Source organism: Ranitomeya variabilis, chromosome 5 (assembly GCF_051348905.1).
Source record: "Ranitomeya variabilis isolate aRanVar5 chromosome 5, aRanVar5.hap1, whole genome shotgun sequence".
Lineage (NCBI taxonomy): Eukaryota > Metazoa > Chordata > Amphibia > Anura > Dendrobatidae > Ranitomeya > Ranitomeya variabilis.
Genome location: NC_135236.1, coordinates 313,867,222 through 313,893,020, shown reverse-complemented (window position 1 = coordinate 313,893,020; position 25,799 = coordinate 313,867,222). Strand labels below are relative to the sequence as shown.

The following is a 25,799-nucleotide window of genomic DNA, read 5'->3' as shown; positions in this document are numbered from 1 at the left end:
GACTTTATTGAGATATGGCTGAAAACTAAGGTTGGAGGGGACAGTCTCACTAAATTATTTGCGGTAGAAAGAGCTCACCGGGTGCCGACCAGACCTCTGCCCCCTGGCTCCGCCCCACAGACCTTTCTAGCCAAAATCCTAAATTACAGAGACCGGGATATTCTGCTAAGAGCCAGGAATATGGAGGAATTAACTATTGATGGCAACCGAATATCTATATACCCTGATTATTCCACAGTTGTACAGAAGCTCAGGATGAAGTTCGGAGAGGCTAAAAGACGCTTGCGTGAACTGGGTCTGGCTTATTCTATGCTATATCCGGCTAAACTACGTGTGGTGGCCATGGAAAAGGTCCACTTTTTTCAAAGTCCTGAGGAGGTGTCTCATTGGCTGGATTTGAATGCAAAACGTATTGGAGCAGAAAAGATCCGCTGAGGAGGATTAGACGTGAACTTCAGGCTATTGTGATAGTTGTGGGAGGGGAAGAAAATTGAGTGGTTGGTTAATTCTGGTTTATTACTAGAGGAATCTGATATGTGGTTCCTGTGTGTTAAAGTTGTGTTCGGCGGCGCAACTGTTTTTATATTCTGTTTCTAAAGGGCGGAGGGAGGAACGACCGAAGGAGAGTGTTAAACCTATTGGGGGTTGGTGTCGGCCTTTGAGCCACTGCTGGGTTTGTGATAGCACGTTCCCCTTTCTCATACAAAGAGGGAGTAGGAGACTTTTTCTTAATTGGTATAAAGTTCTGGGGGAGGAAGTTATTGAGGGTAGGGAAGGGTAGAGGGAAGGGAAGGGTAAGAGAAGGGTTTTGTTTGTAATAATGAGGGTTTGGGGGGGAGTTTTGGGTAGGGGAGCTCAGGTTAGGGGGGTACGGGAGACCAACGGAAGGAAGTTGAACAGTTTCACCATTATGCAAAATGATGGGAGATAAAGTTAAAATTTTGAGCTGGAACATTAGGGGTCTATCAAATGATACCAAACGTAATGCTATCTTGCAATATATTTTGAAGCAGAGACCCTCGCTGATATTATTTATCAGGAGAACAATGAGTAAATAACATACCAAAATTTCAAATTTTGAATTAAGTAGCTCTTTTTATTTCATGCCATAAAATTAAACATAAATACAAAAGGTCATATATAAATTCATGTGAATCACACTAAAGTGCTAATTTATGACACAGGGTAGAATAGATCGGACTACAAATGCTAAAGCAAGCAATGGGGAATCATCATATTTCATTTATATTGTGTGCTAAAAAAGTTGCCATAATTCATGTATTAATGCCTAAGCTGATTCCTTCCCCCTTATATTGCCGCATTCACACCATCCGCTGTGGATAATTAGTGAAGTAAAGTGCCAATTGCCATTATCAAAAACCTAATATCCACATTGTGTACGGCAGACAGCTTAATCCCTCATTTGTATACACAAAAGATAATTGCATTTACCCATAATGAGATGAGGCGTCCTGTCCCAGCCTGTGTCACAGTCCCCAACGCTGCGTTTCGCGTGCAGAGTGTGCCGCTTCCTCAGGGGGCGTGGTTTGAGTGATATTTCGATTAGATTTAAATAGTGCGCCGTTCCGGTCACAGGGCCAGGCGGCAGCCTATCAGTGACCGCAAGTAGTGCGCGTGCGCGTGCGCACCGCGTCCCGTCGCCATATCAACAGGCACCCAGAGCGGACGTCATCCCGAGATCACGTGGGCGGGCCGGCGCCAGGCCTCGCACCACGCTCACACAGGACGAACGGCCGCACATGGGCCAGAAGAATGACTACCTGGGACGCCAGGTGCACCATTAGTGACAAATTGTGCCGCCAATAAGTAAGAAAGAGTGTTCATACTAATTATAAATAATTAAAGTGCTCTGTGCATATAAAATTCTTCTGAAGGCATATTAATCACTTCAGAGAAAGTGTAATATACTTAATTGAATAAAGTGTACTGTGCATACTGATTTTGATAATAAGAGACCTTTTACGCCACATAGTCATAAGACTATACCTATATATGCATAATAATAAATAAAATGACAGAACACAAAAATACAACAAAACAATACAAAATTGGAAAAAAGGAAAATAATAAGTAAATAAATAATTAAGTAAAGCAGCTGTCATAACATACCCCTAAAATTGATTACATGGGGGCCTCAAAAAATATATATATACCATATTTCATGTATATATTCATCTCTCAATTTGAATAGTCCACAAAAAGTTCTATGCACAATATACTCCAGAGGATTAATTCAAAATTGCCATTTCATTAGTAGTAATCCTTTACCACAATATTAATTTCTTTTTTTTTTTTCCTTTTTTTCTCTTTTTTTCCCCCTTTTATGTATCCATCAGCTGCTCACTCATTTTCACTCGCTGATATGCCTTCAAGAGACTCATTTAGTTAAGGAAAAAACGGGTTATTGCAGAAAAGATGGGTGAGAAAGGCATATCATGCGACATTCTCGGCCTATGCTAGAGGAGTGTCAATACTTGTGCATACAAGTGTACCGTTCGAGGAGGTAGAGGTGGTAATAGATAGTGATGGACAATATGTATTCCTTGTGTGTAAGATATATGCTAGATTGTTATGTGTCGTGTCGGTGTATATTCCTCCACCGTACTCAAGGAAAAAACTACAGGAAATCCTAAATATATCTGGTAGGTGGGGAGGAGTTCCATTGCTCATAATTGGTGACATGAACAATATCATTGATGACCACTGGGATAGGGGGCAGCATGCTACGTTGAGGAAGGAGGGGAATTTAACAGCGTTTGGTAGCTATTTGAAAGAGGTGGCATGGAGGGACTTATGGAGAGTTCGTAATAATGATACGTACTGCTTCTCATGTTATTCGGTGACATATGGCTCTCTATCCCGTATTGATGTGGCTCTGGGTAATGAAGGAATGGATAGGTTGGTGCAGGAGGTAGACTATATGCCTAGAGTAGTGTCGGATCATAGTCCATTGGTAGTAACACTGCAAATTAAAGGCCCTGGGGAGTTGGTTAAATTGGGTTGGAAGATTAACCCCTTCTGGTTACAAATTCTTGACATGGGGAAGAGATAGGAGAATTTTTTAAATTCAATGATGGTAGTGCAGCGAAACATGTGGTTTGGGATACCATGAAAGCTTATTTGAGGGGAATATTATCTAAAGGGATATCTAGGCATAAAACACAAACAAGGGAGGCTGACAAAGTCATATTGGGGGAATTGAAGGCAGCGGAGGCTGCATTGAGTAATTTACGCTCTCAGGACACCATGAACCGTATGAAGATGGCTCAGGAGGAGGTTAACAAATTACACTTACGCAAAGCAGAGAGGGTGAGAGCTTTCCAAAGAGAGGCCTTTTATGCGGAAGGGGAGAAGGTGGGTCACCTGCTATCAGTGGTGACGTCTGCTCAGAGGGACTCGACACATGTACATGCTCTGGAACTAGAAGATGGTAGCATTGTAACACAGGGGTCTCAAATCTTGGAAGGTTTTAAGGGATTTTATAGTAAATTGTATGCATCACACACGGGGCAGAGAGAAGGTGAAATTGACAGATTTCTAGAGGAGGCAAATTTACCTAGGCTGGAAGCTGAGGATAGAGATTCGTTAGATAAGCCGCTTACGGTGGAAGAGTTGGAGGGTGCCTTGAGGTCCATGGCGGGGGGGAAGGCTCCGGGGGCTGATGGCATCCCTGTTGAGATCTATGATGTCCTTTCTGAAGAGTTGTTGACCAGATTGTTGGGGGTATTTGAGGAGTCACTGGAGAGGGGAATATTGCCTGCTTCCATGAGGGAGGCCACCATTGTGGTTATTCCTAAACCCGATAAAAACCCACGGTTGCCGGAGTCATACAGACCGATATCACTCCTGACAACAGATGTTAAGATCTTGGCTAAGGCCTTGGCGAACAGATTGACCCGGGTGATAGAAAAGGTGGTTCATTCGGACCAATCCGGTTTTATGCCTAATAAATCCACTGCCATCAACTTGAGAAGGTTATTCCTCAATATGCAGATCCCGGCGGAGAATGCTGGTAGGAGGGTGGTAGTTTCCCTCGATGCACATAAAGCCTTCGATAGTATAGAATGGCAATACCTGTGGTCGGTTCTGGGTCGCTTTGGGTTTGGGCCGGTTTTTGTGTCATGGGTGAGACTCCTATACTCCTCTCCAATGGCTAAACTTAGGGTGAACAACGCACTGTAGGAGAGCTTTCAGCTCTTTCGAGGTACGCGGCAGGGATGCCCGCTGTCTCCGTTGCTGTTTGCTCTAGCGGTGGAGCCTCTGGCAGCGGCTATTAGAAGGTCTCAGTTAGTAAAGGGGTTTGTGTATGGGAAAATGGAGGAGAAAATTGCTCTGTATGCCGATGATATTTTGCTTTTTCTTGAGGGTCCTGGGGAGCCTTTAAGAAATGTGATTTCATTAATTGAAGGATTTGGGCAAATTTCGGGATTGATTATCAACTGGGATAAATCAAGCGTTATGCAGGTGGATAGGGAAGTGGATTGTACGGGGGAGGTGGAGCAGAACACAAAATTAAGGGTGGTGTCGCAATTTAAATATCTAGGGATTCAGGTTTCTCTTCCCTTAACTAGATTTGAGGAGCTTAATCTTGAGCCATTAATAAACAAATTATGCGCCAAAATTTCAGCTTGGAATAAGTTGCATTTGTCGGTGGTGGGTAGAGTAAATCTCCTTAAGATGGTTGTGATGCCATAGGTTTTGTATATTTTGCATAACTCTCCGATATGGATCCCTCTGACCAGATTTCGTAAACTAAGATCATTATTTGGTGAATTGGTGTGGGGTGGGAAGAACCCTAGAATTAGGCAGGAGATACTGCAGAGACCCAAAGATGAAGTGGGACTTGCCCTGCCTAATCCCTGGTTATACTTTTTATCTGCGCAGAGCCAGCATCTTAGAGGATGGGGGGGAAGGACTTGAGAAAGGACAGGGGCATAGTAGCCTGGTACATATTATTGGCATGTGGCCCTTGGGTCAGGGTCTAGAAGCAGGACTATTTAAGAAATTGGGAACTTGTTTTCACACCATAAATTTAATTCATAAGGTATGGCAGACGATTAAACGTATAAGGGGGGTTGTGAAATTCACTGAGTTTTCCCCTATCTGGGATAACCCCTCTTTTCAAGAATTTAATCATATGGAAGGAATGGGAGAGTGGAGGGAAAAAGGCATTAGGTTGATAGGTCAGTTGATACATAACGGGAAGATTAAATCTTTTGATATGCTGCAGCAGGAATTTCAGTTCCCAGGGTTAAAGCTGTATCAATATAGACAGGTTCAGCACGCATTTCAGGCAGAAAAAAAGAGAGGGCCTATAGTGATTCAGAAGGATCTAATGCTGGACTTTATACTAAATAACAATGGAACAAAAGGAGCAATATCTGAAGTATATGGCGATTTACTACATACCTTTCTAATGGATTACCCTATTAAGGCCTGAGGGAAGTGGGAGGATGAACTGGGGCAAATAGACGACGATAGGTGGGAGTCTATATTGGAATACATACCCAGGCTGTCGATGAGTGAACCTGGGAGGCTGTCGCAACTATTTGTGATAAATAGGGCCTACAGGACACCTGAAATGTTGTTTAAAGCCGGGCTGAGAGATGACTCTGGGTGCCCTAGGTATTCCCAGTCTCAGGCGGGTATACTGCACATGTTGTGGCTGTGTCCCATATTATTTGCATACTGGGTTGTGGTGCTGAACCAGATAGGGGTGATTTATGGGTGTTCGATTCCCAGGGATCCGGTGGTGTGTGTACTTGGGTACGTGGAGGAAATCCTGACTGACGAAACTGCCAAAATGGCAATTGCTAGATTATTGTTCATTGCGAGAAAGGTGATTGCAAGGTATTGGATCAGGGAGGAACCTCCTACTAGACGAGAGTTTATTGCACAAGCGAATCATATTGTCCAGCTCGAAAAAAGCATATATAATAAGAGGAACAGGATGGGGTTTTTTCAAAAGCTGTGGCAGCCATGGCTGGATGGGAATAACTGAGGGGTGGTGGTAAAATGAGGCTAATAGTACTTATGTATGTAACGTTTATTCTCTTCTTTCTAAGAGTATTGTATGGTTGGAGTTGGTCTTTAAGGGGGGGGGGGTGGGTCTGTTTCTTTAAAAATCAAAAACACTAATGTACCTTGTTATTTAAATGGTCTTTATTGTATCTCTTTTGCACAATAAAAATACTTGGTTTAAAAAAAAAAAAAAGGGATCTGTTGGGTCCTCATAGTCTCCAAGACCCTGGTGTAACTGTAACCATTACCTGTATGACTCCATACTGTTTCTTTTAAGTAGAACAAGCTTACTCCCTACATCTGCAAAAGCACTGTGTATCGCTGGCGTTCCTGCACGCTGCCCCTCTCATCTGGAAGGGATGCTCACTGTTGTGGTCCCGCACTCCTGCCTCCTTCTGTTGCTACTGTGCCACACGGTGTCTGAAAGCAACCAAAGCAACGAAGAACATGGAAGACCAAATAGTATACAAGCTGGAAATAGATTATAAAATGCCTTTATTAATAAAAAGTGGCAAAAAATGAATTTAAAATAATTGTGTGCGCATGACAGGACAAAAAAAAATAACATAAAAATATACAGAATGTACAAAAAAGCAATCAATAGCAGCAGACCCAATAATCTTATTTACACATATATTATTCAGTTGTGCAAAAGTAAAATTAATTCATAGCGGTAAAAAATCATAATATAACGTGCATATAATATAATATAAATAATTCATCCAGTGTGGTTGATTTATAAGAAACTCCCAAAGAAGTGCTATGTGCAAGACAAAAAATGCAAAAGACCTTTCAATGGTCTCCACATCCAAATACACAACTTCAATAAAGTGCTACGTGTTGAAAAAAGGCACAACAGAATATTAGTAATATACCTTTAAGGGTCGCCACGTCCCGTAACTGGCGTAGGGCTCAGCTGCCATCCACCCAAGGTCAATCTTGAAGTAGCACCTAGTTCTGACTTCCTTATCCCTCCTCAAATTGCAGTATCGTCAGCCACCGTGCACCCGAAGTTAGACTTGGTGAGCCACCTAGTCACGCCCCTCCAGGCTCTCCTGGGACCACGGCACAGTGTTTCTACCACCCAGTCCATTACAGTTTGCACATGCCATGGAATCCGCTGGCTCCCAGGCTTCCTCTATCTCTGACTTGTACCAGGAGGTCTCTTGCCAGAAAGACCAGCAGGATAAAAATCCTTTTTCTACCTGCGACTGTCAACTGTGGCTAGATCAACGCCTACCCAAGACCACCTCGACCGTGACCCAACAATCTGCAAGCTATGTGCCCAGCTCTAGATCCAGTCTGTCAGCACCTCTACGTTATGGCTGTGACCATGCCCTATGTTAGGGGTTTCTTAACCAGTGCATGCTGCACTTCATACTCTAGGCTCACCTGTTCATCTCTAACCGGGCCGAAGTAGCTTTCTTCATGTCACATCTCACGGGCAAAACTCTAGCACATGGCTCAATCCCCTATGGGAGAAAGGAGATCCTCTAGTGTCGAACCTGCAGTCCTTTCTAAAGGCCTTCTGTAAGGTCTTAAACGAGTCCAGCCGTGCCTCCTCTGCAGCATCTTATCTACTCAAGCTGCTCCAGGGTAACCTCACAGTTTGCCTGTACGCTGTCCGGTTTCATACCCTGTTGTCTGAACTCACCTGGAATAATGAGGCTCTGATGGCTACCTTCTGAGAAGGCCATTCTGGGCGAATCAAGGATGAGCTGGCCGGTCATGATATAGCCACCTTATTGGATGACCTGGTGTAGTTGGCAACCCGAATAGTCATCAGATTCCGGGAGCGTTCCAAGGAGGTGACCCGGGAGAGAAGACCAGTGTGCCTAACTCCAACCTTCCAAAGGCCGATTACTTAACAAGCCTCAGTTTCGGCTCCTCCTCTAGAGTCTTTGCAGATTGAACAGGTGAAAATGGCTAAGCATCGTTATGTGGTTGTCGTGCAGTCCCGAACATTTAATCCGATCCTGCCCAGAGAAACCGTGAAATTCCAGAGTCTAGGGTCGGTTGTAGAGGCTACCCTGGACAAGAATCGCTACTGTCAATTGCTGTCTGACAGTATCTGTCTCCTGCGGCAACATCCATTTTGTCATGTCTGCCTACCTGGACTCCGGATCCACGGGCAATCTCATACACCATGTTCCAAATTATTATGTAAATGACATTTTTCTCGGACTTTCCTAAATGGTCGGTGCAAATGACAGTCAGGCTAATAAGTCATCACCCGTTAGAGTATACATCAAATTTTATTGAAGAAACCTCCCAATGATAACAGTATAATCTCCAAAATGAATAAAAACTCAAAATGCACTGTTCCAAATTATCAGGCACAGTAGAATTTCTAAACATTTGATTTGTTTTAAAGAACTGAAAATGCTCATTTGTGGAATTTGCAACATTAGGAGGTCACATTCACCGAACAAAAAAGCTATTTAACTCCAAAACATCCTATCAGGCCAAGTTACTTGTTAACATAGGACCCCTTCTTTGATATCACCTTCACAATTCTTGCATCCATCGAACTTGTGAGTTTTTGGAGAGTTTCTGCTTGTATTTCTTTGCATGAAGTCAGAATAGCCTCCCAGAGCTGCTGTTTTGATGTGAACTGCCTCCCACCCTCATAGATCTTTTGCTTGATGATACTCCAAAGGTTCTCTATAGGGTTGAGGTCAGGGGAAGATGGTGGCCACACCATGAGTTTATCTCCTTTTATACCCATAGCAGCCAATGGCTCAGAGGTATTCTTTGCAGCATGAGATGGTGCATTGTCATGCATGAAGATGATTTTGCTCCTGAAGGCACGTTTCTGCTTTTTAGACCATGAAAGAAAGTTGTCAGTCAGAAACTCTATATACTTTGCAGAGGTCATTTTCACACCTTCAGGAACCTTAAAGGGCCCTACCAGCTGTTTCCCCATGATTCCGGCCCAAAACATGACTCCTCCACCTCCTTGCCGACGTCGCAGCCTTGTTGGGACATGGTGGCCATCCACTACTCCATCCATCTGGACCATCGAGGGTTGCTAGACACTCATCAGTAAGCAAGACTGCTTAAAAATTAGTCTTCATGTATGTCTGGACCTACTGCAACCATTTCTGCTTATGAACACTGTTTAGGGGTGGCCGAATAGTAGGTTTATGCCCCACAGCAAGCCTTTGAAGGATCCTACACCTTGAGGTTCGAGGGACTCCAGAGGCACCAGGAGGTTCGAGGGACTCCAGAGGCACCAGGAGCTTCAAATAATTGTTTGTTGCTTTGTAATGGTATTTTGGCAGCTGCTCTCTTAATCCAATGAATTTGTCTGACAGAAACCTTCCTCATTATGCCTTTATCTGCATGAACTCTGTCTGTGCTCTGTCACAAATCTCTTCACAGTATGATGATCACTCGTAAGTTTTCGAGAAATATCTAATGTTTTCATACCTTGTCCATGGCATTGCACTATTTAATGCTTTTCAGCAGCAGAGATCCTTTTTATTTCTCATATTGCTTGAAACCTGTGGCCTGCTTAATAATGTGGAACATCATTAAGTAGTTTCCTTTAATTAGAATCACCTGGAAAACTAATTCACATGTGTTTAAGATTGATTTCAGTGAACCATTGAGCCCTGAGACACAATACCATCCACGAGTTTATTTGAAAAACAAAACCATTTAATGTTTATGACACTTAAATCCAATTTGCATAATAATTTGGAACATGGTGTATAACTGGCCGTTGTGCAGCGATATATAATCCCAATCCATCATCTACAGTATCTGTTGGTGGTTTCATCAGTGGATGGAAAGCCTCTTTGAGTCCATCCTTTTCGTTAGCGAACCCGTGGAACTTCAGGTGGGAATGCTACACTTGGAGAAGATTCCCCCCTACGTGCTGTCACGTCTGTCTCACCATCTGCTTCTAGGTCTGTCATGGCTGTGGAGACATGAGCCTGTCTTGTGCTGGAGATGCGGATAAGTACTTAGTTGGGGACATTCATCCTGCTCAACCTTCAGCGTCTTCATCTAACTTACCTGGCTTGCCTGCGCCATATTGGACGTACTACTACCTCATAAGCCGTATGAATGCCCTATCAACCCTCTACCTGATGCATTGCCTCAATAAGGTCACATCTACCCCCTGTCACAGGCTGAAACCCGAACCATGTCTGAATATATTAGAGAATCTTACAAGAGGATTTATTCAGAAACCTTCCTCCCTAGCTGGAGCAAGATTCGTCTTTGTACAGGACGTTTCACTTCAACCTTATATTGAGTATAGGGGCCTCAATCTAATGGTGATCAAAAATAAATATTCTCTGATTCTCATCTTCGAGTTGCTTGATCGTCTTAAAAGTTCCAGAGTCTTTGCGAAACTCGACCTTCGGGGGCGTACAACCTGATCCGAATATACACCATATGAGATGAATGGAACATTCCCTTTAATACCTGTGATGGCCACTACGAGAATCGTGTTATGCCGTTTGGACTCTAATGCCCCTGGAGTCTTTCAAGAATTGGTGAACAACATCTTTCTGGATCTTCTGTACATGTGTGTAGTAGTGTACTTGACGATATTTTGGTGTTCTTCCCCGATCTGCCTTCACACTGAAGAGATGTTCACCAGTTTCTGCAGAGGTTAAGGAAGAACTGCCTATACGCCAAACAAGAAAAGTCCGTCTTTGAGCAGACTTCTCTTCCATTTCTTGGATGCATTCTCTGAAACTGGCCTGGAAATGGATCCAGAAAAAGTGTCCACAGTTCTGAATTGGCCCCTTCCTGACTGTCTGAAAGCTATCTAGCGGTTTCTTGGATTCTTGAATTACGGTAATATTCCCAGTGCATTCTCCATTTCTCTTCCCTGTCAACTCCTATTTCTGCACTGACCCCTAAGGGAGCCAATCCTAAGATATGTACTCAATAGCCTGACAGCGGCTTCATATCTTTAAAACATGCCTTCTCCATGGCTTCTGTTCTGCATCGCCTGGACAAAAATAAGCAATTCTTTCTGGAGTTGTGCTCACACAGAGTATTTGTCTGGCCACATCATGACCTGCGGCTTCTTTTCCAAAGTCTTCTCTGCTTCGGAATGCAATTACTTGATAGGTGATTGAGAACTGCTGGCAATAAAACCTGACACCATAGGAGTGGTGATACCTCAACACATCATTGGTTTCCAATATAATTACGGTCACTCCTTTGGATTTGTGTAGTCTCCCCTCCGGAAAGACTTACATTGCTGAACCTGATATGAAGTGTCCTTCTCTGGGGTCACTTGTCTAAGTCGGCTGGCAATGCCAGACAGAAGAAAACCGCCTGGGTGGTTATGAATCGCTTCTCCAAGATGGCTCACTTCACTCCACTGACCGATCTTCCATCTGCCCAAGTTCTTGCTGAGAAGTTTATTCTACGTATTTTCCGCCTCCATGGTCAACCGCTCCATGTTGTCTGAGATGTCCAGTTTGCGTCTCGCTTCGGGAGGGCCATGTGCAAGTTACTGAATGTCACTTTGGCTTTTTCATCGGCCTACCAACCTCAGTCCAAAGGCCAGGTAGAGCGGGTCACTAAGATTCTGACTAATTTCCTCCTGCACTTCATCAAAGCCCAACACAGTGACTGGGCCGAACTCCTGCCTTGAGCTGACTTCCCATACCACAACCATGTGAGCGAGTCCTCTGCCAAATCTCTGTTCTTTGTGGTTTATGGTCAATATCCCAATATTTTGTTCCCTGTTTGTACCACCTCCCATATTCCTGTTTGGAATCCTTTGTGAGGGGTTTTTCTGAAATCTGGGAGGGCACCTATTATTGAAGTCTTCTGAGGGCATGAAAAGACACGTAGACAAGAGATGTCTGGATCTGCCTCGGTTTCGTCCTGTGGATTAAGGTCTAGCTGTCAACCAAGTATGTCCATGTCCAGGTACCCTCGTATAAACTGGGCCCTCCTTTATCAGTCACCTTCGAGATTATAAACAGATTAAACTTGTAGCCTACTAGCTCAAACTCCTGGCCTCTTTATGGATCCCCAATTCCTTTCAAGCGTCTCTCCTCAAGCCTGTCATTCTCAGTCCTTTTTTCAAAGCTCCTGGTACCACTCCTGGTCCTGTGAGCACTGAAGATATTTTCAAGGTAGAGAACATTCTGGCCACCAAGAGGGTAAGAGGAAAAAACTTTTTTCTTCTGGTTCGGTCCTGAAGAGAGGTCCCTGGAGCCCAAGGAGAACATCCATATCCCTCTCCTCTTGTAGAGATTTTCACACAGTTTTTCCCAATAACCAGTATCTTTCCGGTCCTTATCTGGACTATATGACCTTATATCAGACAGGTTGGCTTATCCAGGGGTTTGTGTGGGCCAGAAATCACTTCCTCAGTATAAAACTATGTTCACACATTGCAAGCATGAATGATACAAGGTGTTAGGCCAACCAACTGAAGACATATGTGAAACCATAAAACCTTTTTAGAAAAAAGGACAATTTGATCAAATTATTTAGTGGAAAAAGTTTTTTGTCTGAAAAAATAGTGACTAGTCTGAACAAACAAAATTTTTATATACATGAAACCATGCACAATTGCAAATGTAAACACAGAGCGGGCCATTGAATTGGTCAGTTATAGCTTACCTAAGACACTTGGCAGTGCATTGAGTTGGTTGGGCACTATTTTTACTTTCACACACTGGTCAGAGCTAGTGATGAGCGAGCATGCTCGCCACTATTCGGTGCTCGCCCGAGCATTGCAGTGCTCGCAATGCTCGGAGCTCGCCAAGTATTAAAGGGGTTGCTCGGTGTTGGAGCTCTTTAGAGAGCCAATGAACATGCAGGGATTGTCACACTGTAATGCCACAGCCATGTTGGTTGTGGAATTACAGTGATTGGCTGGCCGCACAGCATCATCAAGTCTATTTCAGACCTGGCACTGCCATGCTGGTCACATGCTAGGTCTGTGTGTGTCTGTGGGTGTGTGCGGGTATCTTTGAGTGTGGTAACACTACTGCCGATACTGTGGGATCATGCTGGCAGATGTCGGTGCAATTCCGCCCCTTCCCAGGCTATTAATATCAGCGTGCAGCTGTCTACCTAGCCTTTGCTGGTTTGATTTGCTGGTGGGCTCCCACATAATTTTCATAACCAACAGAGGGAAAGTCAACAGCTAAGGGCTGATGTTAATATTCTGGGAAGGAGCCAATAACCATAAAGGTTCCCACGCTATTAATATCAGCTCACAGATGTTTGCTTAGCCTTTGCTGACTATTTTATAGGTGAACCTCAAAAAAATTGACATGGGGTCTCCCTATAACATCAAACCTGCAAAGGCTTGGCAGACAGCTGCAGGCTGATATTAATAGCCTGGGAAGGGGCCATGGATATTGACCTCCCAGACTAAAAACATCAGCTCTCAGACGCACCAAAAATTGCACATCTTATAGATTGGCCAATTCGGACACTTAGCCTCGCTCTTCCCACTTGCCCTGTAGCGGTGGCAAGAGGGGTAATAATTGTGGGGTTGATGTCACCTTTGTATTATCCGGTGACATCAAGCCCATGGCTTAGTAATGGAGAGGCATCTATAAGGCACCTATCCATTACTAATCCTATAGTTATGTGGTCAATAAAGACACTGCTTGAAAAAGACCCTTGTGGTTGAAACGTTGCATTTTGGCAAATAAAGAAATCCCTTTTTTGAACATTTCACCTGGATTGGATGCTGTCCTTCATTGTTTTCTTGGACTGCCAGAATAAAGTCCTTTATTAATCTTAATTAACCATACTTACTGCATTGCCTAATCCCTGACTCCCTCGATCTCCTTCAATAAAAATAAAATAATAAACCAACATATAATACTCCCTGTCCACTGCAGTCCATTTATCGACTGACCCACAACGATCTCCCGTGTAGAACAGTCACATTGAGATATGTGACTGCTCTACCTGGCCTCCAGTGACACACTGACAGGAGCTAATAGCTGCAGTGAGAGTTCACCAAAGTTCATCACTCCGGTGCTCTCACTTTACGGCAGTACCGCTGTGTGAGAACTTTCCCACGCAGCGGTGCCGTAAGTGACAGCATCGGGGCTGATTAGCTGATACACCGTGGGGGCGATTAGCTCCTGTCAGTGTATCGCTGGTCAGGTAGAGAGGTGACATCTCCCGATGTGAGTGTTCTATGCATGAGATCACTGTGGGACAATCTGGATTACCTTGGACTATTGCAGACAGGGACTATATGTTGGTTTATTATTTTATGTTATTTCTAGGAGATGAGGACTTTGGGGATTTGGTGTGCGGTGAGTATAATGTGTTTTAATTTCTATGTGAATATGTATGTATTAAGTGAATAATGAATATGTATGTCATTTTACTTTTTTTTTTTTTTACAGTGAGCAGAGATGCCGGCAGATGATACTGCTCTCCCATCAGCGACACTTGCTGTCACTGTTATCAGTGACACCAGACATAGCCAGATGGGAGCAGTAGTCTCATCGGGCCAAGCCTGCTTCACCACTGCGGGTCACAGTCAGCTGCAGAATCATGCTGATATCTGCCAGAATGATCCCGCAGCGCTGTTACCGAAAGTACCAGTGGTAGCGTTACCACACATACACACATACCCGCAGATACACGCACACACACCCGCACGCAGACAGCTGCACACACGCAGACAGCCGCATACACACGCAAACAGGCACACATATTCTCCACCAAATTTCAAAATGCAACATTGTTCACAGCAGTGACCTTGGAGTCAGAAATGCTTAGCCTTAAGGTACCTTCACACGAAACGACTTTATAACGATATCGCTAGCGATCCGTGACGTTGCAGCGTCCTCGCTAGCGATATCGTTTAGTTTGACACGCAGCAGCGATCAGGATCCTGCTGTGATGTTGCTGGTCGCTGAATAAAGTCCAGAACTTTATTTGGTCGTCCGATCGCCGTGTATCGTTGTGTTTGAAAGCAAAAGCAACGATACCAGCGATGTTTTACACTGGTAACCAGGGTAAACATCGGGTTACCAAGCGCAGGGCCGCGCTTAGTAACCCGATGTTTACCCTGGTTACCAGCGTAAAAGTAAAAAAAACCAAACAGTACATACTCACCTGCGCGTCCCCCAGCGTCTGCTTCCTGACACTTACTGAGCGCCGGCCCTAAAGTGAAAGTGAAAGCACAGCGGTGACGTCACCGCTGTGCTGTTAGGGCCGGAGCTCAGTCAGTGTCAGGAAGCAGACGCCGGGGGACGCGCAGGTGAGCATGTACTGTTTGTTTTTTTTACTTTTACGCTAGTAACCAGGGTAAACATCGGGTTACTAAGCGCGGCCCTGCGCTTAGCAACCCGATGTTTACCCTGGTTACCCGGGGACCTCGGCATCGTTGGTCGCTGGAGAGCTGACTGTGTGACAGCTCCCCAGCGATCAAACAGCGACGCTGCAGCGATCGGCATCGTTGTCGCTATCGCTGCAGCGTCGCTTCGTGTGAAGGTACCTTTACATTGGACTCATTGCTCGGGTCGAGTGCCCAAGCATTCCAATTTGCTCGACCCAAGTAACAAGCACCCGAGCATTTTTGTGTTTGCTCATCACTAGTGGATGAGCGAACGTGCTTGGACAACGTCTTATGTGAGTATGCTCGGGTGTTATCAAAGTATCTGGGAGTGCTCGTATATTATGTTTGAGCTGTCAGACAGCCTCAACACATGGTGACTGCTTGTTTGTTACGCAATCCCCACATGGGTTGAGGCTGTCTAACAGCCACAAATCATGCAGCCATAGAGACTCAAACACAATATACGAGAACTTCCAGATGCTCGAATAACACCTGAGCGTGCTCGGATAAGACGTTATGCGAGCAAGTTAGCTCATCACTAGTCGGAGCCATTGAGTTGGTCAGGTATTGTTCAATCTTACACATTGGTAGGGCATTGAAATGGTCGGCATTGTTCACTTTAACACGTATCACTAATTTATTTAATCTGTACTAATACTAACAGCCATGCTCAGGTGAGGACACTAAGACATTTTGGGTTAAACTTGGGGAAAAATAACAAATGTAAATGGGTTACCCATACTGCTGTACCTGATTTTTCTTTTTTGACTAAAAACTCTGCAAAAACAGATCGCAACGTTTTTGCTGCTTTTTTGCACTTATTGTTTTTCTATGGGTGAAAAAACGTTGCAAGAAGCGACATGCTGCAGTTTAAAAAAAAAAAAACAGTTTTCCAATTCAGTCAGGAAAAAAACAAGCATGTGCATGAGATTTCTGTAATTTCACAGTCTTTGGCGGTACTGTAAAAAGCTTTTGCATAACAAAAGCAACAAAACAACGCAATATGTGAACATGGCCTAAGATTTTTCTCTTATAGGAGCCCTGCTCTGTGAAGTATTCAGAAGTAGTGCCCCATCATGTTCACGTTCCATCTACCTTGGTATCATCATTCCATCTCTATGATATCCTGATGAAATCTTTCCCCTTGCTATTCACTAATAACACCAAGAGTTTCAGGAAAAAAGTCCAAATGGGAACGCAAAAAATGTAACTTCAAGTTCAGCAGATAACACAAGACTTGAAACGTTTCAGCATGTACTCCAGATTGGACTTAAATTTTGGATGTTTGTTGTTACCTAGAAATTTCTTCACAACTTCTTTATAACAATGCAAAGCCCTTTTCTCAACATCTTTCATTTTTGTTTCGAATACGTCCTTCATGAGTTTCCAAATATCCGGGCACACAAAAATGCCTTCCTTCGGTTTTTTCTTCGTACAGTCCCTAAAACTTGGTACACAGGTACTTAAAAGTCTCTCCTTCTTTCGATAGAGCTTTCATAAATTGCTTCATCAATCTAAGCTTATCGTGGTGTAGTGGTAGGTGAACTTTAGCGGGATCAAGTAAACTTTCCGCAACTATTTTCTCGAGTCCAGCTTGCAAAGATGTTCTTATTAGCCAACATTTTTGGCTCCATTGATGAGTCCTATCCCACAGTCCCATTCACCCAAAAAGCAAAGATCACCACATATTGCCCATCCCTGATCCTCCCAGTTAATTAGTTAAGTCATAGCTTTCCTTCAAGTGCACAGAATGCCCTGCAGGCACTTTCTGCCATTGTGCAGTACCACAGCTTTCTGACATTTTTTGGATGAATCATAAAAGAGTCTCACATTGTGCACAATACTACATTTTTCCATCGGCACAGGAACATCACTGCAATACACTAGAGCACCAACTTGAGAAAAGTATGGTAGAAATTCCTTTTCTCGGCTACTGTGTCATGAAAAGCAGGCACCTGGAGCTAGCAGGTTCTTTTACTTTAGTCTAGAGCAGTGTTCCCCAACTCTGGTCCTCTGGAGCCACTAACAGGTCATGTTTTCTGGAAGATGCGCCTATTCTGGCACTTGGCCACTCTCTTCCCACTCCCGTGTAGCGGTGGGATATGGGGTAATGAAGGGTTAATGTCACCTTGCTATTGTAAGGTGACATTAAGCCAGATTAATAATGGAGAGGCGTCAATTATGTCACCTATCCATTATTAATCCAATTGTCTGAAAGGGTTAAAAAACACACACACATTATTAAAAAGTATTTTAATGAAATAAACAGGTTGTTTTAGTATTTTATTGCTCTCTCAATCCATCCGGAAGACCCTCGCTTGGCAAAGTAATAAACCAACAATATACATACCTTCAGATGATCTGTCACGTCCCACGAAGTAAATCCATCTGAAGGGGTTAAATCATTTTACAGGCAGGAGCTGCGCTAAAGCACTGCTTGTGGCTGTAAAAACCCCGGGTGCTGAAAGGAAAGCTGGGTGATCTGTACTTACATTGAGTCGCGGTGAGGCGCCCTCTGGTGGATTAACTCATATGAACTCGAGCGTGGGAACTTTTCCAAGGCTCCAGTTCATGAGTTCATCCACCAGAGGGCGCCTCACCACGACTCAATGTAAATACAGATCACCCAGCTTTCCTTTCAGCACCCGGGGTTTTTACAGCCACGAGAGAGTGCTTTAGCACAGCTCCTGCCTGTAAAATGATTTAACCCCTTCAGATGGATTTACTTCGTGGGACCTGACAGTTCATCAGAAGGTATGTATATTGTTGGTTTATTATTTTGCCAAGCGAGGGTCTTCCGGATGGATTGAGAGAGCAATAAAATACTAAAACAACCTGTTTGTTTATTTCATTAAAATACTTTTTAATATTGTGTGTGTGTTTTTTAACCCTTTCAGACAATTGGATTAATAATGTATAGGTGACATAATTGACGCCTCTCCATTATTAATCTGGCTTAATGTCACCCTACAATAGCAAGGTGACATTAACCCTTCATTACCCCATATCCCACCGCTACACGAGAGTGGGAAGAGTGGCCAAGTGCCAGAATAGGCGCATCTTCCAGATGTGCCTTTTCTGGGGTGGCTGGGGGCAGATGTTTGTAGCCAGGGGGGGCCAATAACCATGGACCCTCTCTAGGCTATTAATATCTGCCCTCAGTCACTGGCTTTACCACTCTGGCGGAGAAAATTGCGCGGGAGCCCACGCCAATTTTTTCCACGATTTAACCCTTTATTTTAGCAGCTACAGCGCCCAAATTTTGCACATACACACTACTAACATTAGTAGTGTGGAATATGCAAAAAAAAAGGGGATATGAGATGGTTTACTGTATGTAAACCATGTCTCATATCCTGTCGGGTTTGGAAAGGAGAAATGAAAAGCCGGCAATTGAATTACCGGCTTTTCACATATATCGCGCTGAATTAAATATAAATACAGAATATATATATATGTGTCTCAATGACATATATTTATATATATATATATATATATATATATATATATATATATATATATATATATATATATATATATCTGTATATATGTTTTACCGAACATTTGAGCACATAAATCCATTAGATGTCGGTTTTGCAAGCCTGCGAGAAAATATTGCAGTACGGATGCCATACGGATTACATACGGAGGATGCCATGCGCAAAATACGCTGACACACCCTGCCTACGGATGACATACGGACCACTATTTTGGGGACTTTTCTGCGTATTACGGCCGTAAAAAACAGACCGTATTGTCTTACGCCTAGTGTGACGCCGGCCAAAAGAAGAGGTGAAGGGATAGTACTTATCAATTAATGAACAACACAGGTTATTGTGTATAAAAAGACAATGCACATCGTTTGTGTACCTGTGGCAATTATTGTGGACATTAGGCTGGAGGCTAAGTTTTGTCTGGCCTCCAGTTTTTGTTTTTCTTGGTATAAATGCACACTGTCTACGGATCTATGATCATCGCTGTGGACATTTGATGCCTTTAAGTTTTGAACCATGTTATGAAACTTTGTTGTGACACCTTTTTTGTAAACACCTTATCCATCTACTGAGGGATATTATTCCTGCTCTACAGATATTGAAAAACTTTATTTTTTTGAGAGACAAAGGTGGTATCATGTGCTGAATATGAGGTTGTCCTTTTTTACACAATAACCTGTGTTGTTCTTTAATTAATAAGTACTATCCCTTCATCTCTTCTTTTGCTTATTGTTTTCCCACCTATAGTATTTTTAGGACTCATCAGAGCTAGTCTGGGACAGCCGCCGCTGAGTGGGGGCGCCAAATAAGCATATCCTATGGTGCCAACCTCCGCTGGTAGATAGGGATAGCTGGCAAGCATAGGGATTTGACAGGTTGTGATTATAACTTATGTTCTATATTATGTGCACTGGGAAAGGTGTTTTTTAACAAGTGTCTATTAAAGTATTGTGCTTTTATATGGGAATAAATGTTTCATATTTTGAGTTTTTTCCCTGGTCCTTAAGACCTTTTGTTTTTGGAGAACAATTGACTGCCATACACAACACAATCCACTATACCAAGACCAATAAGACCACATACAAGGGATAACTACCACCACATCGTGACCAGACCACATATTACGACCATATAGTGACTGAATAATACATAATATACAAGGAAGAAATACACTACAAAACAACCGCAAATGTAGCAAAAGTTGTCAGTTGAATTACAACACCCCTTTACCCCCTTGTAGCCATTTCAATTACATTAGAAAGAAAATCTTAATCCATAACAACAACTAAATACTGAAATGAATCGTGGTACGCACACCACCACACTCTTATGAGCCTTGTCTAAAATAAAATCTGCCTTTGCTTCCCATAGCAACCAATCACAGTGCATCTTTCAGTTCTTATACTGCTGAGGTAAAATGAAAGCTGAGCTTTGGTTGATTGCTATGGACACCACGACACTGTTATGAGCCGTGACTAAAAAAATCCTGTTTACTGCTCATAACACCAAATCACAGAGCAGCATTCATTTATTATACTGCTGAGCAAAAATGAATGATATCCTGTGATTGGATGCTATTGACACCACCTCAATCTTTGGAAGCTGCCTACAGCAGCCAATCACAGCACAGCGTCCATTAATTTATAACCAATTTAATGACACCAAAATCATCCATCAAAGGTCATGCAAAGAGGTCAACGTATGGTGCAAGAAAAAGCCTATGGAGTCAGTGTTTGTAAAAAAAAAAAAAACTGTACGTGATGGAACTTTTTAATTATTTGTACTGAGTTCAACCATCGAAAGTATACAAAAAATAACCTCTTACTTTTCAAACAATTTTATGCTTGCAGACCTGTGTTATTAATGAGCACTGACCAGATCCAGGCACCAAGGCTGTGGTGGTGAATGAATTAAAGGGCACCGATCAGCAGGATTGTGAACAGTAACCTACAGACACTGTCAGGTCAGCGCCGTTATACTGATTACACTGATACCTTGGTTGATGAAATCCGTCTTGTGGTTGTTGTCTAATCTTTATTTTCAGTTTTGAGTTAATGATATGCTCGCGCTCCGAGGCGGCCTGTGGGGGTCTTCATGTGGTGCTCTGATTAGGTATTCATAATGAAGACTACTGACAGGTCATTGATCCCTTACTGACCTGAATAATCCTGCTGACAGGTTCCCTTTAAGCAATCACTAGATGAAATCACGGCTGCAGTGCTGTTGCTCGAACATTGGGAGCGCCGACTGGTAATTACTGTGATCTGAGCACTGCATCAAAAATATACGAGGAACACTTAAACAACACAATGTAACTCCAAGTCAATCACACTTCTGTGAAATCAACCTGTCCAGTTATGAAGCAACACCGATCGTGAATCAATTTCTTCTGCTATTGTACAAATGGAACAGATAACAGGTAGAAATGATAGGCAATTAGCAAGACAACCCCTATAAAGGAGTGATTCTGCAGGGGGTGACCACAGACCATTTCTCTGTTCTCATCCTTTTGGCTGTTGTTTTGGTCACTTTGCATTTTGTAATTGCTCTCACTCCTAGAGGTACAGTACAGGAGTATGAGATGGTGTCTAGAACCCACAGAAGTTGCTCAGGTAGTGCAGCTCATAGATGGCACACCAATGCGTGCTGTGGCAAGAAGGGTAGCTGTGTCTGTCAGCACAGTGTCCAGAGCATGGAACTGACACCAGGAGACAGGCCAGTAGATATGGAGGGGCTGTAGGAGGGCAACAACCCAGCAGCAAGACCACTACCTCCTCCTTTGTGCAAGGAGGAACCGGAGGAGCACTGCCAGAGCCCTGCAAAATGACTTCCAGCAGGCCACTAACATCCATGTGTCTGCTCAAACTATCAGAAACAGACTCCATGAGGAAGGTGAGGGCCTAACATCCACAAGTGGGTGTTGTGCTTGTGCAGGGTGATTGGCATTTGCCCTAGGCTCTGTTTAATTGTGCACCTGTGTCTCAGCCTGTCTCACCCTTTATCCGTGGTGCTGGTTGGGCAGCGTGGGGGTTAAACCTGAAATGTCTATGACTGGACCTGGTCAACCTTTATCTGCGCTTGCCCTTTCTGGCGCCATGGGAGTGATTCAGAAATGCTTCAGGTACAGCTTGCATTTAATGTGGTCTTGCTTTTTAGTAGGCCTTTATGGCACAGCGAATATAAAAAACGTAGAGTAGAACTGCCCCATTATGAGAATGCCGTGACGTGGCGGGGTAGCTCAAAGAATTGATCAATTGTTTGCTAAATGTCTCATTTTGAAATACAGTTAGAAATTAGTATGTGCATGTGCACTTTATGTATTGCGTTCTGACCATAAGCAGTGCTGGCTTCTCCCCTCTTTTGATTTGTCAGAGAACACCGAGATTGGCAGATTCGACATTGGCTCCCTGTGCTCTTCACGGATGAGAGCAGGTTCACACTGAGCACATGTGACTGACGTGACAGACTGGAGACATTGTGGAGAACGTTCTGCTACCTGCAACATCCTCCAGCATGACCGGTTTGGCAGTGGGTCAGTAATGTTGTGAGGTGGTATTTCTTTGGATGGCTGCACAGCCCTCCATGTGCTAGCCAGAGGTGCCCTGACTGCCATTATGTACTGGGATGAGATTCTCAGATTCATTGTGAGGCGATAAGCAGGTGTAGTGGGCCCGGGGTTCCTTCTGGTGCATGACAATGCTAGGGATCATGTTGCTGAAATGTGTCAGCAGTTCCTGCATGATGAAGGCGTTGATGCTATGGACTGGCCTGCCCGTTTCCCTGACCTGAATCCAATCAAGCACATCTGTGACATCATATCTTGCTTCATCCACCAACGCCACGTTGCACCACAGACTGTCAAGGAGTTGACTGATGCTTTAATCCAAGTCTGGGAGTAGATCCTTCAGGAGAACATCCGCTGCCTCATCAGGAGCATTCCCAGGCATTGTAGGGAGGTCATACAGGCACTTGGTGGCCACACACACTACTGAGCATAATTTCCTTGTCTTGAGGCATTTCCACTGAAGTTGGATCAGCCTGTAATTTGATTTTCCACTTTGATTTTGAGTATAATTCCAAATTCAGACCTCCATGGGATATTAATTTTGATTTACATTGATCATTTTTATGCTTTATTCTTCTCAACGCATTCCACTATGTAATGAATAAAGATTTGCAACTGGAATATTTAATTCAGTGATATCTAGGATGTGGGATTTTAGTGTTCCCTTTAGTTTTTGAGCAGTGTGTATATATATATATACATATATATTGCGTATTCTGGTATATGTCCCTTATCCTGGGCCCCATCTTGGTATATATATGCCCCAGAGTCCTGGTCGTTGCAGTACTGTCGCTCCGCCACTAAGGGGAGTGATGGTACGTCTGATTGCACTAAACGAGTTCACCTTGCAGGTATCACAGACACACATTACACTTCACACTCCGGCCGCCAGGGGGAGCAAAAGGTCCTATCTACTAGGCCACTCCTCACACATGGGTAAAACTGGGGGTTGGATAGGAAGTCAGGGAGAAAGTAGCTGGGGAGAGCTCAAGAGAGGACCTGTCAGGGGTGGGATCCTGACAGAGCCCTAGAAAAGGACAGATCGTTACGGAGCCGTGCCTGTGCCTTATAGCGGCAGACTCCTAAGAAAGGACACGAAGCGAAGCATATTGTGGAGAAGTGAGAAACGGGATCACAGCACAAAGGAGATAGAACCAGAAGGAGTCGTGCCTCAAGATCAGCAACATCCTTCTGAGGCGCGTAGCCGGCGAGGAAGTAAGAGACTCTACGCATTACTTTGAACTACGGCCGGGCAGTTAACTTTAGGTTGGCTGTCTCACCTTTACACCTAACGAAGACAACGGAGGCAATTGTGGGAGAGGGGCTTCTCTAGGGTCCCTATAAAATAACTCCAGGCCTACCCCGTCATACGGGTGCGTCCTATCCATATCATCTGGGGGACGGAGAGAGAAAGAACAGAAACATACACGACAGTTGTGAGGACTAGCTCGTGGTGCTCAGCAGGGAGGTACTACAACACACAGGCGCTGGTAGGAAGGACACTGATTTCCACCTGTAAAGGGAACTCTGGACGTGCCTTCGGACCGGCCGGTCTCAGCCAGCCCTGTTAGCAGTGCTCTGGATTGCGGATGCCGAAGCCTTCAGTAAAAAGGTAAAGAGACTGCAACCTTGTGTCCTCGTTATTTACTGCGACCTACACCACCACCTACACCTTTTATTGGGCGCCCCTTAGCAGGACCACGGACCGGGTCGGGCCACCGTGACATCCTCAGAACCGAGAGACCCGGTACCGAGTACCCCATCGTCCTGCGTTTGGGGGCCGCTCCATATATATCTCCCATCCTGGTATATGTCGCCTATTCTGCTGTTCTTTAATGTATAGAAAAAAAAATAAACTATTATACTCACCAGGAGCATACATATAAGTCATGGGGCTCCATAGCAGAAGTATAATAAATAAATAATAATTAATCTTTATACAGAAAATCACATTGAATGATTTTTAAATCATTAAACTAAATTTTATTGTACAACGTAAGTATTTGATCACCTACCAAACAGCAAGAATTCCGTCTCTCACAGACCTGTTAGTCTTTCTTTAAGACGCCATCCTACTCTGCACTCATTACCTTTATTAATTGCACCTGTTTGAACTTGTTACCTGTATGAAAGACACCTGTCCACACGCTCAATCAATTTCACTCCAACCTCTCCACCATGACCAAGGCCAAATTGCTGTGTAAGGACACCAGGGAAAAAATTGTAGACCTGCACAAGGCTGGTATGGGCTACAGGACAATAGGCAAGCAGCTTGGTGAGAAGGCAACAACTGTTGGCACAATTATTAGAACATGGAAGAAACACAAGATGACTGTCAATCTTCCTCGGTCTGTAGCTCCATGCAAAATCTCGCCTTGTGGGGTAAGGATGATTCTGAGAAAGGTCAGGAATCAGCCCAGAACTACACGGGAGGATGTGATCATTGACCTGAAGGGAACTGGGACCACAGTCTCAAACATTACCATTAGTAACACACTACACCGTCATGGATTAAAATCCAGCATAGCATGCAAGATCTCCCTGCTCATGCCAACACATGTCCAGGCCCGTTTGAAGTTCACCATCTGAATGATCCAGAGGAGGCATGGGAGAAGGTTATGTGGTTAGATGAGACCAAAATAGAACTTTTTGGTATCAACTCTAGTTGCCATATTTGGAGGAAGAAGAAGGATGAGTACAATCCCAAGGCAAGAGCACCATCCCAACCATGAAGAATCGTGGAGGAAACCTGATACTTTGGGGGTGCTTTTTTGCAAAGGGGATAGGGCGACAGCACCTTATTGAAGGAGTATGGAAGGGGGGGGTTGGGTCATGTATCACGAGATTTTGGCCAACAACCTCCTTCCCTCAGAGCATTGTGTGATGTGTCGTGGCTGGGTCTTCCAGCATGACAATGACCTGAAACACACAGCCAGGGCAACTAAGGAGTGGCTCAGTGAGAAGCATTTCATGGTCCTGGAGTGGCATAGCCAATCTCCAGGACAGAAACCAATAGAAAATCTTTGGTGGCAGCTTAAACTCAAAGTTGTCCAGTGACAGCACCAAAACCTGAACGATCTGGAGAAGATCTGTAGAATCATAAAGTCATAGAATCATAGAATGGTAGAGTTGGAAGGGACCTCCTTGGTCATCTGGTCCAACCCCCTGCTCAAGGCAGGATTCACTAAATCATCCCAGACAGATGTCTGTCCAACCTCTGTTTGAAGACTTCCATGGAAGGAGAACTCACCACTAGGGTTGAGCGACTTTCATTTTTTTAAGATCGAGTCGGATTTTGTGAAACCCGACTTTGTCCAGAGTCGAGTCGAGTGCAGTCGGCCGATTATCGCTAAAAGTCGGGGATCGACCGAAACACGAAACCCAATGCAAG

At 43.9% G+C, this 25,799-nt stretch overlaps 1 protein-coding gene across 2 annotated transcripts in view; it reads left to right on the top strand.

Annotated features, from left to right (window-relative positions):
* The first annotated feature begins 19,820 nt into the window (after positions 1 to 19,820).
* The window catches only part of UCMA (upper zone of growth plate and cartilage matrix associated), a 49,116-nt gene continuing 43,137 nt past the window's right edge, over positions 19,821 to 25,799 (top strand). For both annotated transcript variants that reach the window (XM_077261038.1, XM_077261037.1), the window contains exons 1-2: positions 19,821 to 20,596; positions 20,694 to 20,806. The gene's annotated coding sequence lies outside the window, so the exon portion shown is untranslated. The remainder of the gene's footprint in view (positions 20,597 to 20,693; positions 20,807 to 25,799) is intronic.